A 13,407-nucleotide genomic window follows, 5' to 3' on the forward strand; every position below is an offset into this window, starting at 1 on the left:
ATCCGTACCTAGACGACTGGCTCATCAGAGGGGACTCTGCAAAAGAGAGTCGTCATGTCACAGCCAGAGTGGTCTCAGTACTGCAATCTCTGGGCTGGGTCAGCAATATACCCAAAAGTCACCTGACCCCCTCTCAATCTCTAGAATATTTGAGGGTCCGGTTTGACACGGCCTTGGGGTTTTTGTTTACCCGACCAGAATCAGGTCCGTCTGCTCCTGAGGATGCCTCGCCCGCGAGCTTGGGACATTGTCCAGCTGTTGAGGTCGATGACAGCCACCTTAGAAGTGGTGCCATGGGAGAGAGCGCATATGAGACCTCTGCAGATTGCCCTGCTTCAACGATGGTCTCCAATGTCCCAGGATTATCAACGCAGACTCGCGTGGCTCCCTGCGGCCCGACTCAGTATGGAGTGGTGGCTCTCAGACAGCATGGTGCGGCGAGGAATGCCGCTAGTGCTTCCCTGGTGGTAACAGATGCCAGCCTGAAGGGCTGGGGAGCACATTGCCAGGGAAGCTATGCCCAGGGTCTATGGACACCTGTGGAAACGGGGTGGTCCATCAATCGCTTAGAACTGAGAGCAATATTTCAGGTGCTTCTGGCCTTTCACAAAACCCTGGAGGGACTGGCTGTCAGAGTTCTACCGGACAACACGACAGCAGTGGCCTACATAAATCGACAAGGCGGCACTCAGTGCAGAGCACTGGCCGCGGAGGCCACTCCAATTTGCCACTGGGCCGAGCTGCAGCTTCTGTTAGCAGTTCACATAGGTCAGAGCAACGTGCAAGCCGATTTTCTAAGCAGGCATCAAATCGACCCAGCGGAGTGGGAACTGGCAGACGAAGTGTTCCTTCAGATCTGTGCCAAATGGGGAAAGCCCGTAATGGATCTTATGGCATCAAGCACAAATGCCAAAGTCCCGTCCTTTTTCAGCAGGTGGAGAGATCCTCGTTCGGCGGGGTTGGATGCCTTGGCTCAACCCTGGCCTCCGGGCCTCCTGTATGTGTTCCCTCCTTGGCCCTTAATAGGGCGGCGACTCCTGCGAATTCGGCTACATCAAGGAGTGGTGATCCTCATTGCCACGGATTGGCCCAGGCGGCCGTGGTATGCGGACCTCCGGAGGATGCTGGTGGAGGCTCCCCTTCCTTTTGCCTCTGGTTCCGAACCTGTTGACGCAGGGCCTGGTGACCATGGAAGATCCATGCCGCTTTGGTCTTACGGCATGGCTATTGAGAGGGCGCAATTGAGAGACGAGGGCTGTTCTAACAAGGTCATCTCCACTCTCTTGCAGGCCCGCAAGCGTTCCACTTCGTTGCCTATGCTCGGACCTGGCGCCAGTTTGAGGCTTGGTGTGCTTCTAAAGCGATCACACCCATGCGGGCTTCTGTCTCGCCAATACTTGACTTTCTGCAGGATGGTTTACAAAAAGGCTTGGCCTATAATTCCCTGCATGTTCAAGTGGCAGCATTGTCATGCTTTCGGTGGAAGGTCGCTGGCCTCTCCCTGGCTTCACATCCGGACATTACACGGTTTGAGAGGGATGCTTTCGCTCCGGCCTCCCTTGCGGGCCCCTTGCCCGGCCTGGAACCTGGGGCTAGTATTAAAGGCTCTTCAGTGTTCGCCCTTCGAGCCGCTGAGGCGAGCTTCGGAGAAGGATGCGACTCTAAAAGTCTTTTTGGTAGCCATTGCATCAGCGAGACGGGTATCTGAACTCCAGGCGCTGTCCTGTCGAGACCCTTTTCTGCAATTTTCAGAGTCCGGAGTAACGGTACGCACTGTGCCTTCCTTCATGCCTAAGGTGGTTTCAGCGTTTCACCTAAACCAGCCTATTTGCCCTCATTTTACTAGGGAGGAGTTTCCAGAATCCTTTGGGCAGTTGCACCTCCTGGATGTGCACCGGACTCTGTTGTAGTATCTGCAGATGTCAAATGCTTTCAGGACCTCTGATCACCTTTTTGTATTGTTGTCAGGTCCTCGCAGAGGGTCTCCAGCGTCTAAAGCCTCTATAGCTCGTTGGCTTAAGGAAGCCATTTTTTTCTGCATATCTGCTGTCTGGCCGGCCTCTGCCTGACACCTTTAAGGCTCATTCCACAAGAGCGATTTCCTCCTCTTGGGCTGAAACTGGCGCACTCTCTCTTCAAGAAATATGTAGTGCAGCAACTTGGGCTTCTAAGCTTTCTTTTGCCCGACTTTACAGGCTGGATGTGACTGCCAGGAGGGACGCGCTTTTTGGAGCACAAGTGCTGGCGCGTGGTGTGGCTTGTTCTCGCCCTAACTAGGGATTGCTTTGATACATACCATTCGTAATGGATTCATCTGCTGCTGATGACAAGGAAGGGAAAATTAGGTTCTTACCTTGGTCATTTTCTTTCCTTTAGTCACAGCAGATGAATCCATGATCCCTCCCTGATTGACTCTGTTTTGTGTTCCGTTTTTCCTGCAGACATGTTTCCTCATTGGGAGAAGTTGGAAAACAGTCTTCAGGATTTCTGTTCTTCTACAGGAGGTTGAGTTTGTCCCTCCTTTGTGTTATTGCTCCTGTTCTGGGGCGTTCGTTCGCTGTGAGGAAAGTTCATGTTATGCTACTTTGCGGTTTAACTGCTTTGGAAGCTTGAAAATACTATGGAGGTAGCCATCCTAGAGGCAGTATGGTTTTAAGTGTTCTCTATCTCCCCCTGCTGGTAGGTGGACACAACCCATTCGTAATGGATTCATCTGCTGTGACTAAAGGAAAGAAAATTACCAAGGGAAGAACCTAATTTTCCCTTGTCTGCTCCAACCATTCCCAACAAGTGGGTCATATGCTCTCCTACCAACAGAGGGAGACTGAGAACTACTGACTAGTGACACCTGAATTAAGGGACTGTGCAACCCTGACCTGCTCAGTATTTCTCAGTCTCCAGAGGTAGGTGAGACTATGCAACCCTGCTTCTCTTTGGGTACATAGTTTTGGCACCAATGAAAATAAAAACAAACAGAACCCTTGCTGTCTCGGGGGTGTTCTGGAACAGCTCATTGTTATTGGGGGAAAAAACACCACTGGTCTTGGCTCTTTGGTCTCAAGCTTTGACTCCTGTGCCGTTTTGGGGGTGCAAACTCCGGACTCTGGATCCCTCCCTGCCCTCCTGTTTGAGAGTGGAGTGCCTTGCTTTTCCTGAGAGGAGTTCCTTGATGTTAGTCTGTGAATTACAGTGATCACCACTTGAAAAAAAAGAGTTGGATTTAAGAAAAAAAAAAGTAAAGGCTCTGGTTAGCGCGGAGCCATTGCTGGGTGCAGCTGCTGAAATCTCTGTGGCAGAGAAACATGTAGGCAGTGGGACACTTGTAGCCAGACACTGCTGGAGCAGATCGCAGCATGACTTCTCAGGTAGAGAAGGTGTGTTGGTCTCCGTGCAGTGTTTGCCGCGTGTGAGGAGACGGCTCTGGATCTCAGCACTGACCCGGAATTGGGTGCCTGGGAGGCTGGGAGTGTGAGGTTCCCCGGCAAGTTAAGAAGGCCATGTTGGGGGAGACTGCTTCGGCAGCATATGGTGTGACGGGAACATCAACCAAGTTGGCTCTGGTCGCGCATGGGCTGGATTCGGGAGAGGCACTTCCTGTGCTTGCTACACAGGATTCCTCCACTTTCTTTTTTTTTTTTGCCCCAGAATTTGTCTTCTTGCTGCATTAGGCTTTTGCCTGAAGAGGGGTCTGCCTATGGAGCTTCTGGGGTGGCACGTGGGGCCAAGAAGGAGGACTTTGTTGTTCTGCCTCTGAGATGAGAGGCCCCCCACCCCTGGCTCGATGATGAGGCGGTCTGGGGGGAACCCTTGGTCGTAGAAACCTTGAAGGATCCTTCTGCAGTTCCTCTGGGGGAGGATCCATCTGTTCGTATTGTTAGATGCCAGGAATTGCCTGGTTTGTTGTTGGAGGTTCTGCAGGCTCTGAAGATTTCTAAGAATCCTCCTCTGGTGACTAGGAAGGGTGACTTTCCTTTGAAGGGGATTTGCTGGCTGCCCCAGACCTTTTCGTACCACAGAGACTTGAAGGATGAGTAGAGGGGTGAGCGGCAAGCCCCAGATTCTCCTTTACACATTGGTCGGGCAATGACTCTACTTTACCAGCTCCCTCTGGCAGACTTGGAATCCTTTCAGGTTCCTAAGGTGGATTCTCTGGTGACGGCTGTCACCAAGAAGATGGCTATCCCCGTGGGAGTCACAGCGGGCCTTTAAAGAACCTCATGATTGCAAGATGGAGACTCTCTGAAGCGATCCTTTGAGGTCTCGGCCTTACAGGCAGCCATTGGTAGTGGTTAAGTGGCTCAAACCTGTTTTTGGTGGGCCGAAGTTGCCAGACTTTCCGTCAGCGTCTTCCTCGCAGTCGTCCTTGGATGTCATGAATTTGGAGTTGGGTACTGCCTTTCTTTCAGATGCCTTGTATGGCTTGGTCCGTGCTTCCATAAAAAACCTGGCTCTGGTGGTGTTTGAGCGGTGTTTTCTTTGGCTCAGGAATTGAGCGGTGCATGTAGCCTCTAAGGTCTGTTTGAGTCAGCTCCCCTTTAAGGGCAAGTTACTATTTGGTGATAAGTTAGAGACACTGGTTAAGAGCTTGGGGGAGTCCAAGGTGCTATGGCTTCCCGAGGATAGTCCAGTCATGTGCACATTTGGCAGATAGGAGGCGCCTTCAGGAGTTTAGGCGATATTGGCTGGGTAGAGGGGCCTGTTCCCAGCATAGTCATTTCTAGAATCAGGGACAGTCCTTTCAGTCCTTTCCTTCCTTTCGAGGTAATTGGAGAGGAGGTTTCGATGGGACTTTGGTGGTCCCGGTGGTACCTGGGCCTCACAATGATATTCTGGGGGCCCAGTCATGCCCATAGGCAGAAGGTTGCAGCTGTGTTACTGGAGGTGGGTCCATGTGACGTCGGATCGGTGGGTCCTCGATATTATCAAGAACGGTTATGCTCTTGAGTTGTGGTGTCCTCTTCTAGATGCCTTCCTTGTGTCTCCTGCCAAGGTATGGGACTTTGGAGCAGCTGTTGGCTCTGCAGGTGGTAGTTCCAGTTCCTCTGGGCACGCAAGTTCTGGGAGGTATTCCATTTATTTTGTGGTGCCCAAGAAGGAGAATTCCTGGCGTCCGATTTTTGGACCTAAAGCGGTTGAATCAAGTATTGCGCGTTTCTTCTTTTTACATGAAGACCCTCCAGTCGGTAATAGTGGCAGTTCAGCCAGGAGAGTTTCTCACATCCCTGGATTTGTCGGAGAGGTACCTGCATATTCTCCAAGGACAAGCAGGTTGCTTGTTCTCACATGTGGGTGAACGTCCGCATCGGCCCAGGAAACGGACATTTTTCCCAGCAAAAATAAAAAGTTTTGCCAGAGTCTTCTGGTGCGCAAGCAGCATGCATGTGTCCCCTCGGTTCTTTTTTTTTTTTTTTTTTTTTTGTCTGCGACGAGGTGACGGGATTTATCTGCTCTTCTTGTTTTTGGCCCAGGAACAGTCTGACAACTTTTTTTCTTTCTATTTTTTATTATTTTGTCATTTCCTTAAAAAAACACCTGTTTATATTCTGGTTGCATTTCAGGTTCAAGTTTAGTCTTCAGTTCCTGTTCAGGAGGATCTTCGTGTTCAAGTTTTTTCGATTGAATTCTTCTGGAGTTGAGACGATTTTGTGTTACAGTGAGCTGCTGCATTCCTCTCCCCTCCGTTTTACGGGGCTGGATTGAAACCTAAATTCTGCCGGCGCTCCCTCCTGCTTCGTGCGGCAGTAGGGTAGCATTATATCCCTCCCGCTTCGGCGGTGTTAGGGTCAGCCAGCTCCTCCCGCGGTTGTGGTCGCAGGATAAGCCACATCCCCCCGCATCAGCGGGTGTGGTGTCCCTCCCCCGCTCCGCGGGGATGAGCTAGACGGATTCCCCTCCCCCACTTGTGTGTGGATTAGCTGGGTTGATTCCCCTCCCCCGTTTCGGCGGTGGTGAGCTGGGCAGTGTGTCCCTTTGTGGGTGTAATTCTCTGAGTCCTGCGGATGGAGCTTTGATATAGACATACTGAGGAGTTTCCGGCAGCACATGACCACATATAGGGAGGCAAAAGGATTGCTCTCTATCTCCACCTGCTGGTAGATGGACACAACCCACCAGTCTATGGATTGATCAGCTATGATTAATGGAAAGAAAATTATCAGGTATGATACATAATTTTACCTTATTTTATAAACAGTGTTCTGAGTTGGGTGCCATTTATAGAATAGCACCAGAAGCTACATCTAACTTTTAGGCGCAATGATTTACACGAGCTCAAATCTGGTGTAAATCCCCAGTGCCTAAATTATACACAGATCAGGCATGTTCTGTAACTGCATGTAAATCTTGGAACACGCATGCCCCTTCCATGGCCATGTCCCCTTTTCAGATCACGCTAGAATACACATGTACATCTTTATAGAATAGGCCTAGCAAGACGCCCATGTAAATTCTAATAGTTGCCAATTAGTATCAGTAATTACTATTAGCACCCAATTATCTGTGCTAATTGGTTCAATATTTAAATTGTGTGCATGTGCAATTTTGAGCACCATATATAGAATCTGGGGGATACTGCTTTTGTACAGTACTGCTTCTTCTGAAGTCTAACTCCTACCCAAGCAAGTTTCTCTATCTGGATGCACTTCACAGCAGAGCTTCTTAAATATCTATATAAGTAGAGCATATCAATATTTTTTTCTTGAATATGCATGTGGTGGATTTTTTTTTTTTCAGATAGAATTTGCAGAGCGTGCACATTCTGCATTTGAGATATGGGTAATTTGAGCAGAGTTTTTGAGGGCCTACCTATCTCTGGGCACTGCTTTGCTACTTCCCACATGTTCTGGACTAATCTGGTGAGGACACCATAAGGAAGGATAAACTAGATCTTACCTGCTAATTTTCTTTCCTTTATTCCCACCACACCAGTCCAGATTCCCTCCCTGGTATCTCAGAAGCTGCACCTTTCTGGATCTGGACTGAACAAACCAATTGGGCCAATAACTCAAGGGGCAGTAGTTAAAATTAAGACATCTGCAAGTAAGAAAAATATGTTAAGGAACACTTGGTCCTTTCCCTTTTACTCTTACCTTGTTTCCCTGGAATTTTATTGGGGCTAAAGATATATGCTATTGGTACAGCAATTTACTTGAAAAAGAAATAATTTCTTCCTCTGTTTTTCATTACTGTTGGTGACATGCTGACGTTACCCTTATAAGGCAAAGCGTGCAAGATTTTTTTTTTTTTTTCTGTTTCATCTGCTGGTTGATGGACATAACCCACAGGTTCTGGACTGGTCTGGTGGTACTAAAGGAAAACAGATGAGCAGGTACGACCTAATTTCTCCATAATGCACATTCATTATGGCTGTAATGCAGCTTAATAAATACACTCCCTCCCCCCCTTAAATGGCATTAGCACATTTTACTAAATATAGCCTAATGTATTATTAGTAAACATCCTGCTGCATAAAAGGGGGCCTACCATAAATGATTTATTAATCTGCATTAGCGTATGTTATTGTAATATGTTTGTTTGTTAAAATTTTATATACCCCTGAACTTTGAAAGACCAAAGCAGTTTACTTAGTAAATCTAGCTCTGACTCCTAAATTAGGATAAGCCAAGAATATTGAGCATCTTTTTGTCTTCAATTCGTGTATATATAATTATACATTTTTATAAAAACAATTTTCTTTAACTCTGAACATAACAGTGGTAGTATTTGATGCCCGGTGACATCCATAAGTGCTGGAAATAAAGTTTTCAACAACTAAGTGTAAATTTTCTTGTGCCCTTCTGTGTTTTGCCTGTTCCCTCCTTCTTGGGCTGTGCATGTTACATTTTAATAGGTGTGTATTCATTTTACAGTATTAAAGCAAATGTGGGATACTACTTTTTGTGACAGTCTGGAAAATGTCTGAGAATACAGACGTCCGGGTTGAAAATGATTATGATTAACAAATCAGGGGAGACAAGCTTGCAGCTAGATGATTCTGCTTACAGCAACTGCTGAATAATAATTTACTGGACATTTAGCAAGTGTTGAAATAAACAAAAGATCAAGCCATACTGCTGTTTTGAATCAGCTGTATTTTGTGTAGCAACCTGGCATTCTGCTCAGTCTTCTACGAATTACAATAGTCCAAATGAGATAACAGCAACATCTTAACGATTACAATAAAATGTGATGCTGAAAAACATGAACACAATAAGTGTAAAGTGGATCATCTACTGGAGCCTGAGGCTCACTGACTGTGCAAGCTGAAGTGACCGCCACCAAAAACAACTTTCCAGGTCAAATACTTTAGATAACAAGAATCAAATGGCTCAAAAGGAGCTTTCGTCAGCTGGATGAGGACAATGTTGAAATCCCATGCCACAGTTGGTTTGATGGGGGGGGGGGGGGGGGGCTTTGTCAACATCAAACATCTCATGAAGCAAGCAACTAGAGATGGGTTTACTTCCTACATGTTGATGATGAGCATTAATTTCACTGAGATGAACCCTTACTAGTGTTGGTTTTGAAATCAGACTCTGAGAGGTGCAGGATCTATTCAAGCAGTTTTTGTGTAGGACAAGTGAGGGAACCTAAGGTCTTGCCCTCGCACTATAGGGCAAACCTACTCCATTTAAATGAATAACAACTCTTAGTGGAGGCTTTTCTTGAAGCCAGCAAGATGCAAAAGACACCCGCCAGGAAAGCTAAAGATCTGAATTCTGTGCTCTCAGTATCCAAACCATGAGGGCCAGGGATTGGAGGTTGGGATGCAGAAGGGATACCTCGGTCTATATGCTAAGGGTTGGAAAACATTCCAATCTCCACGGATCTTCTGAGGATAGTTCCAGAAGAAGAGGAAACCAGATCTGCCTCAGCCAGTAAGTGGCAATTAGGATCATAGTTCCCTGGTCTTTCTTGAGTGTCAGCAAAATCTGTATGAGAGGTATTGAAGGATGTGCATACAGAAGACTCCTACTTCTCCCCCCCCCCCCCCCCCCTCAATGTAGGAGAAAGGCATCTGGTGCTAGTCTGCTGTGTGATCTGAGCCTGGAACAGAACTTGAGGATCGTGCTGTTGAGACAAGTGGCAAAAAGATCCACCAAGCGAATGCCCTACTTATGGATGATCTTGCAGGTTATGCTCATGTTGGCGAGTCCACTCATGCAGTTGCAAAACCCTGTTCAGTTTGTCTACCAGGTACCTGTCCTTTCCTGCTAGTTACGTGGCTTGAAGGTTCATTCTGTGAAGGAGAGCCCACCACCTCCTCCCACAAGGGGTAAGATCCATTATGCCCTTGCTTGTTCACATAGCACATGGCAACCTGGTTGTCCATTTGAATGAGAATAATTTGGTTCTGTAGCCAATCTCTGAAAGCCTGTAGGGTTTTCCAAATGCTCCTGAGCTCAAGGACATTAATATGGTAAGTCTTTCCTGAGCAGACCAAGTACCCTGGGTGTGAAGCCCATCCACATGAGCTCCCCATCCCAAGTTGGATGCATCTGTTAACACCTGAGAAGGAGGTGGAATTTGGAATGGTGATATCGGTCAAATTCATCCAAATTGTCCACCAGCGATGGGCATGAGTCAACTCAGGAAGAATCTGGGTTACATCTGCTATGTTCCCGGCTTTCTCAGACAACTAGGCAGCTAGGGTCAACTGAGCCTCTCCCAAATGGAAACGTGCCATGGGAGGGACCTGCACCATTGAGGCCATGTGACCTATTAATCTCCAATATTTGCTGAGCTGTAACCTGCTTGCTGCTTTGGACTTGCAAGAGAAGTGTCATCAAGCCCTCTTCTCTTGCTTGTGGAAGAAAAACCTGAGCCTATAATGTATCAAGCAGGGCTCCTATGTACTATCAATGTTGAACCTGGAGATGGTGGGACTTGGGGTAGTTTATCACAAACCCTAGTAGCTCCAATACCTGAACAGTTAGCCACACTGACTTCGTTGCTTTCTCCTGTGATATGATCTTGACCAGGTAATCATCCAGATAGCGAAACTCCCAGTCTGCGCAAGTAAGTTTCAAATACCACTCGATAGCTGGTGAATACGCTGGTAGCTGATGCAAGGCCGAATGCAATACTGGTGGTAGTGTTTCCTTATTCGGAATCTGAGATACTTCCTGTGACTAGGAAATATCAAAATGGGGGAATAGGCATCTGTTTTGTTTTTTACATTTCAAATAATGTTTGATTAATGTTACAAACATAACAAGAACCATGCAGCAAGACATAAATATTTCAGCAGGGCTGGTGCTTGGGTTTCTGGTGCCCTCCCCTCTTCTTTAAAACTGCTTTAATAAATTATTGTAGCTGTTGGAAACAGTACTAATAAAGGCTATATTTTGTGTGCCTTTTTCTACACTGTTCTATAAGTACAGTAATATATGGCCAAATTTCAGTGATGAAAGCCTGTTTACTGATGGATTCATCTTAACTGTTGTAATCTGCCTTGGGAAGCTTGGTGTTAAGATTGGAAATAAAATTAAACTCTTCTTTCATTGGGGCACATGGAATCACATCTTCATCTCATCTCTTTTGTACAAATGGATTATTCTGTTTTGACCATGTTTCAGGGACAAGTGGTTTTCATAAAAGTCAAAATAATGTATATATTTTTTCTTTAATGCAGATCTCTCATTTGTTATAACTAAATGGGCTTTAAGCCCCTTATGCAGTCCATTGTTTTCTTTATATTTTGTACTTGATGACTGTACCAAAACCTGCCCCCCCCCCCCCCCCCCCCACACACACACACAGTAATGCCATCCCCCTCCTGTGTACTACAATCCTACCTTGCCACCTGCCCTGGTAGTGTGGTGGCCTCTGTGGCTGCGGGGGCAGGCAATAATCCCACTCTTTCCTGCCTGGTGCCACTGCTCTGTCTCTGGCGCTCTCCGTTTTTCTGTGTTGCGGGTGCTGCCACTGTGTTTTCCCAAAATGGCTGCCATGATGAGTCTGCCTCGGCAGCAATTTTTTTAAATACTGCGGTGCCATTGCGGCACAAAAGAGAAAAGTGGAGAGCGCTGGAGACAGAGTAGCGACAGTGGGCAGGAATGAGTGGGATTCTTTCCTGCAGCTGCAGAGACCACTACACCACCAGGGTGAGCAGCAAGGTAGTAGTACACCGGAGGGAGATGGCAGCGTTGCTGGGGGGGGGGGGGGGCTGGAAGGAGAGTAAGTAAGGGTAAGCATTGCAGTCTCTGGTGCCCTCCTACCATGCATACCCTGCTTACCGCTGGCACTGTATATCAATCAAATTACATTATAGAAAAATAATGTACCATAAATCATACAAGAAAACTGCAGCATAAACATGAACCTTTTAAAACAAAAAATTCCTTCAGTGGAACCAACAATGAAAAACACAAAGGAAAGATAGCCACAAACATAGAACGGAGAACCCAGAATTAAAAAAAAAAAAAAGTTTTAGATGGATAAGGTGGGGAAATTACACCTTATTCCATTATAAACTCAGAGGAGCTACTAAAGCTCAGTATATGTAAGAAGGGAAATGAGAACTTCCATATCATCAAGCTGATCAATCCATAGACTGGTGGGTTGTGTCCATCTACCAGCAGGTGGAGATAGAGAGCAAACTTTTGCCTCCCTATATGTGGTCATGTGCTGCCGGAAACTCCTCAGTATGTTCTCTATCTCAGCAGGTGGTGGTCACACACAGCAGCAGCTCTGGCTAGGCCTCCAAGCCTAATTTTTAGGTTTTGTTGAGTGCCTGGGGTTGAGGGCTCTTTTGAGCAAGTGCAAACCTGGTGGTGCCAGGTCCCTCCTTTTCTCCCCCCTCCCGCTGGCTCCGTTAAAAAAAAAAAAAAAATTTTTGAACGGCCTTAAAGGCGTTTATTTCGACGTTTATTTAAGCGTCTATTGCAGCTACTCACTGAGACACCAGGTCGTTACAACTCGGAGCGGACAGCAGGTAATTTTAACCTTTTTATAGCGGGCGGGGGTTCCCCGATTCTTCTCCTCGTGGCACATGGCGTCGGAGGGCGAGGGCGCAAAGGGTCGCTCCCCGGGTCGCTTGAGCGCTTCTAGGGATGCGGGGGTCTTAAAGCCTGATTCGCCCTTGTTGGGCGATAGTTTCGCGACCGATGAATGTCCCGGTCCTTCCTCCGGCGTGGCGGTTTTTCCCGCCATAAACGCCCATCCCCCGCTCCTCGCCTCCGCCATCTTGGCCGGCCACGCGGCTCGGACGGCTTCTTCTTGGGCCGCCCTTGAGGTTGGAGACATTAATGCCATGAACGCCCTTAATTTGGGCGACGGCACAGAAGCGGCTAAAGTTAAGAGCCGTTCTTCCCGCGCGGCTCCTTCGCGGAGTTTCGCGCCGGACGCCATTTTGGATGCGCAGCATGTCTCTCCCCCGCTGTTGCGAGCGCCGGTTGAGAGCGCGCCTAGGGCTGTTGCCCAGGCTGCGGAAGTGCACAGTCTGGGGGGTTTCTCCCCCGAGTTTGTTTTGCTGCTGCATCAGGCCTTCCTCATGCACAACGCTGCCCCTGCTCCCTCGTCTGGTAAAGAGGTTGAGGTCCCCAGAGGTAAACGCCCTCGGGTTGATTCCCAGGCCTTGGAGGAATTTGTCTCCTCCGATGTAGATGAGGGAAGCGTGTCTGAGGTCTCCCAACGGTCCTTTGCGGATTCCTTGGAGGAGACGGATCCCCGCTCGGATGGAGCGGATGACCCCTCTGCAGCGCGGCTTTTTCGCCCAGAGGATTTGCCCAACCTGTTGTTACAGGCCATGGACACTTTGAAGATATCCTCTCCGGAGGACGTCTCTCCCTCAGCCCCTGTTGGCTCTGCCATTATGCTGGGGACGAAGCGCCCGCCTAGAACCTTCCACGTGCATGATGCCATGCACACCTTAATTTCAGCTCAATGGGATGTCCCAGAAGCGAGCCTTAAAGTGGCTAGGGCTATGTCCCGCCTCTATCCTTTGGCTGTGAGTGAACGTGAGGCCTATCTGTGGCCTACCATGGATTCTTTAATCACTGCGGTGACTAAGAAAACGGCATTGCCGGTGGAAGGTGGCACGGCCCTAAAGGACGCCCAAGACAGAAGATTGGAGGCGGCCTTAAGGTCGTCCTTTGAGGCGGCTGCTTTAAGTTTGCAGGCCTCAGTTTGCGGCTCCTATGTGGCCAGGGCGTGCCTGACTATGGTGCAGCGGGCTTCCCCCTCGGATCATTCCTTGAGGGCTGATTGGCCGGCCCTGGAATCGGGCTTAGCCTATTTGGCAGACTTGCTGTATGATGTCTTGAGAGCCTCAGCTAAAGGCATGGCTCAGACAGTCTCTGCGCGGCGGTGGCTTTGGCTGAAGCATTGGTCTGCTGACCACGCCTCTAAATCCCGCCTGGCTAGATTGCCTTTTAAAGGCAAGCTGCTCTTTGGGGTCGAGCTGGA

This window comes from Microcaecilia unicolor, chromosome 1 (genome assembly GCF_901765095.1).
Source record: "Microcaecilia unicolor chromosome 1, aMicUni1.1, whole genome shotgun sequence".
NCBI classification, from domain to species: Eukaryota; Metazoa; Chordata; class Amphibia; order Gymnophiona; family Siphonopidae; genus Microcaecilia; species Microcaecilia unicolor.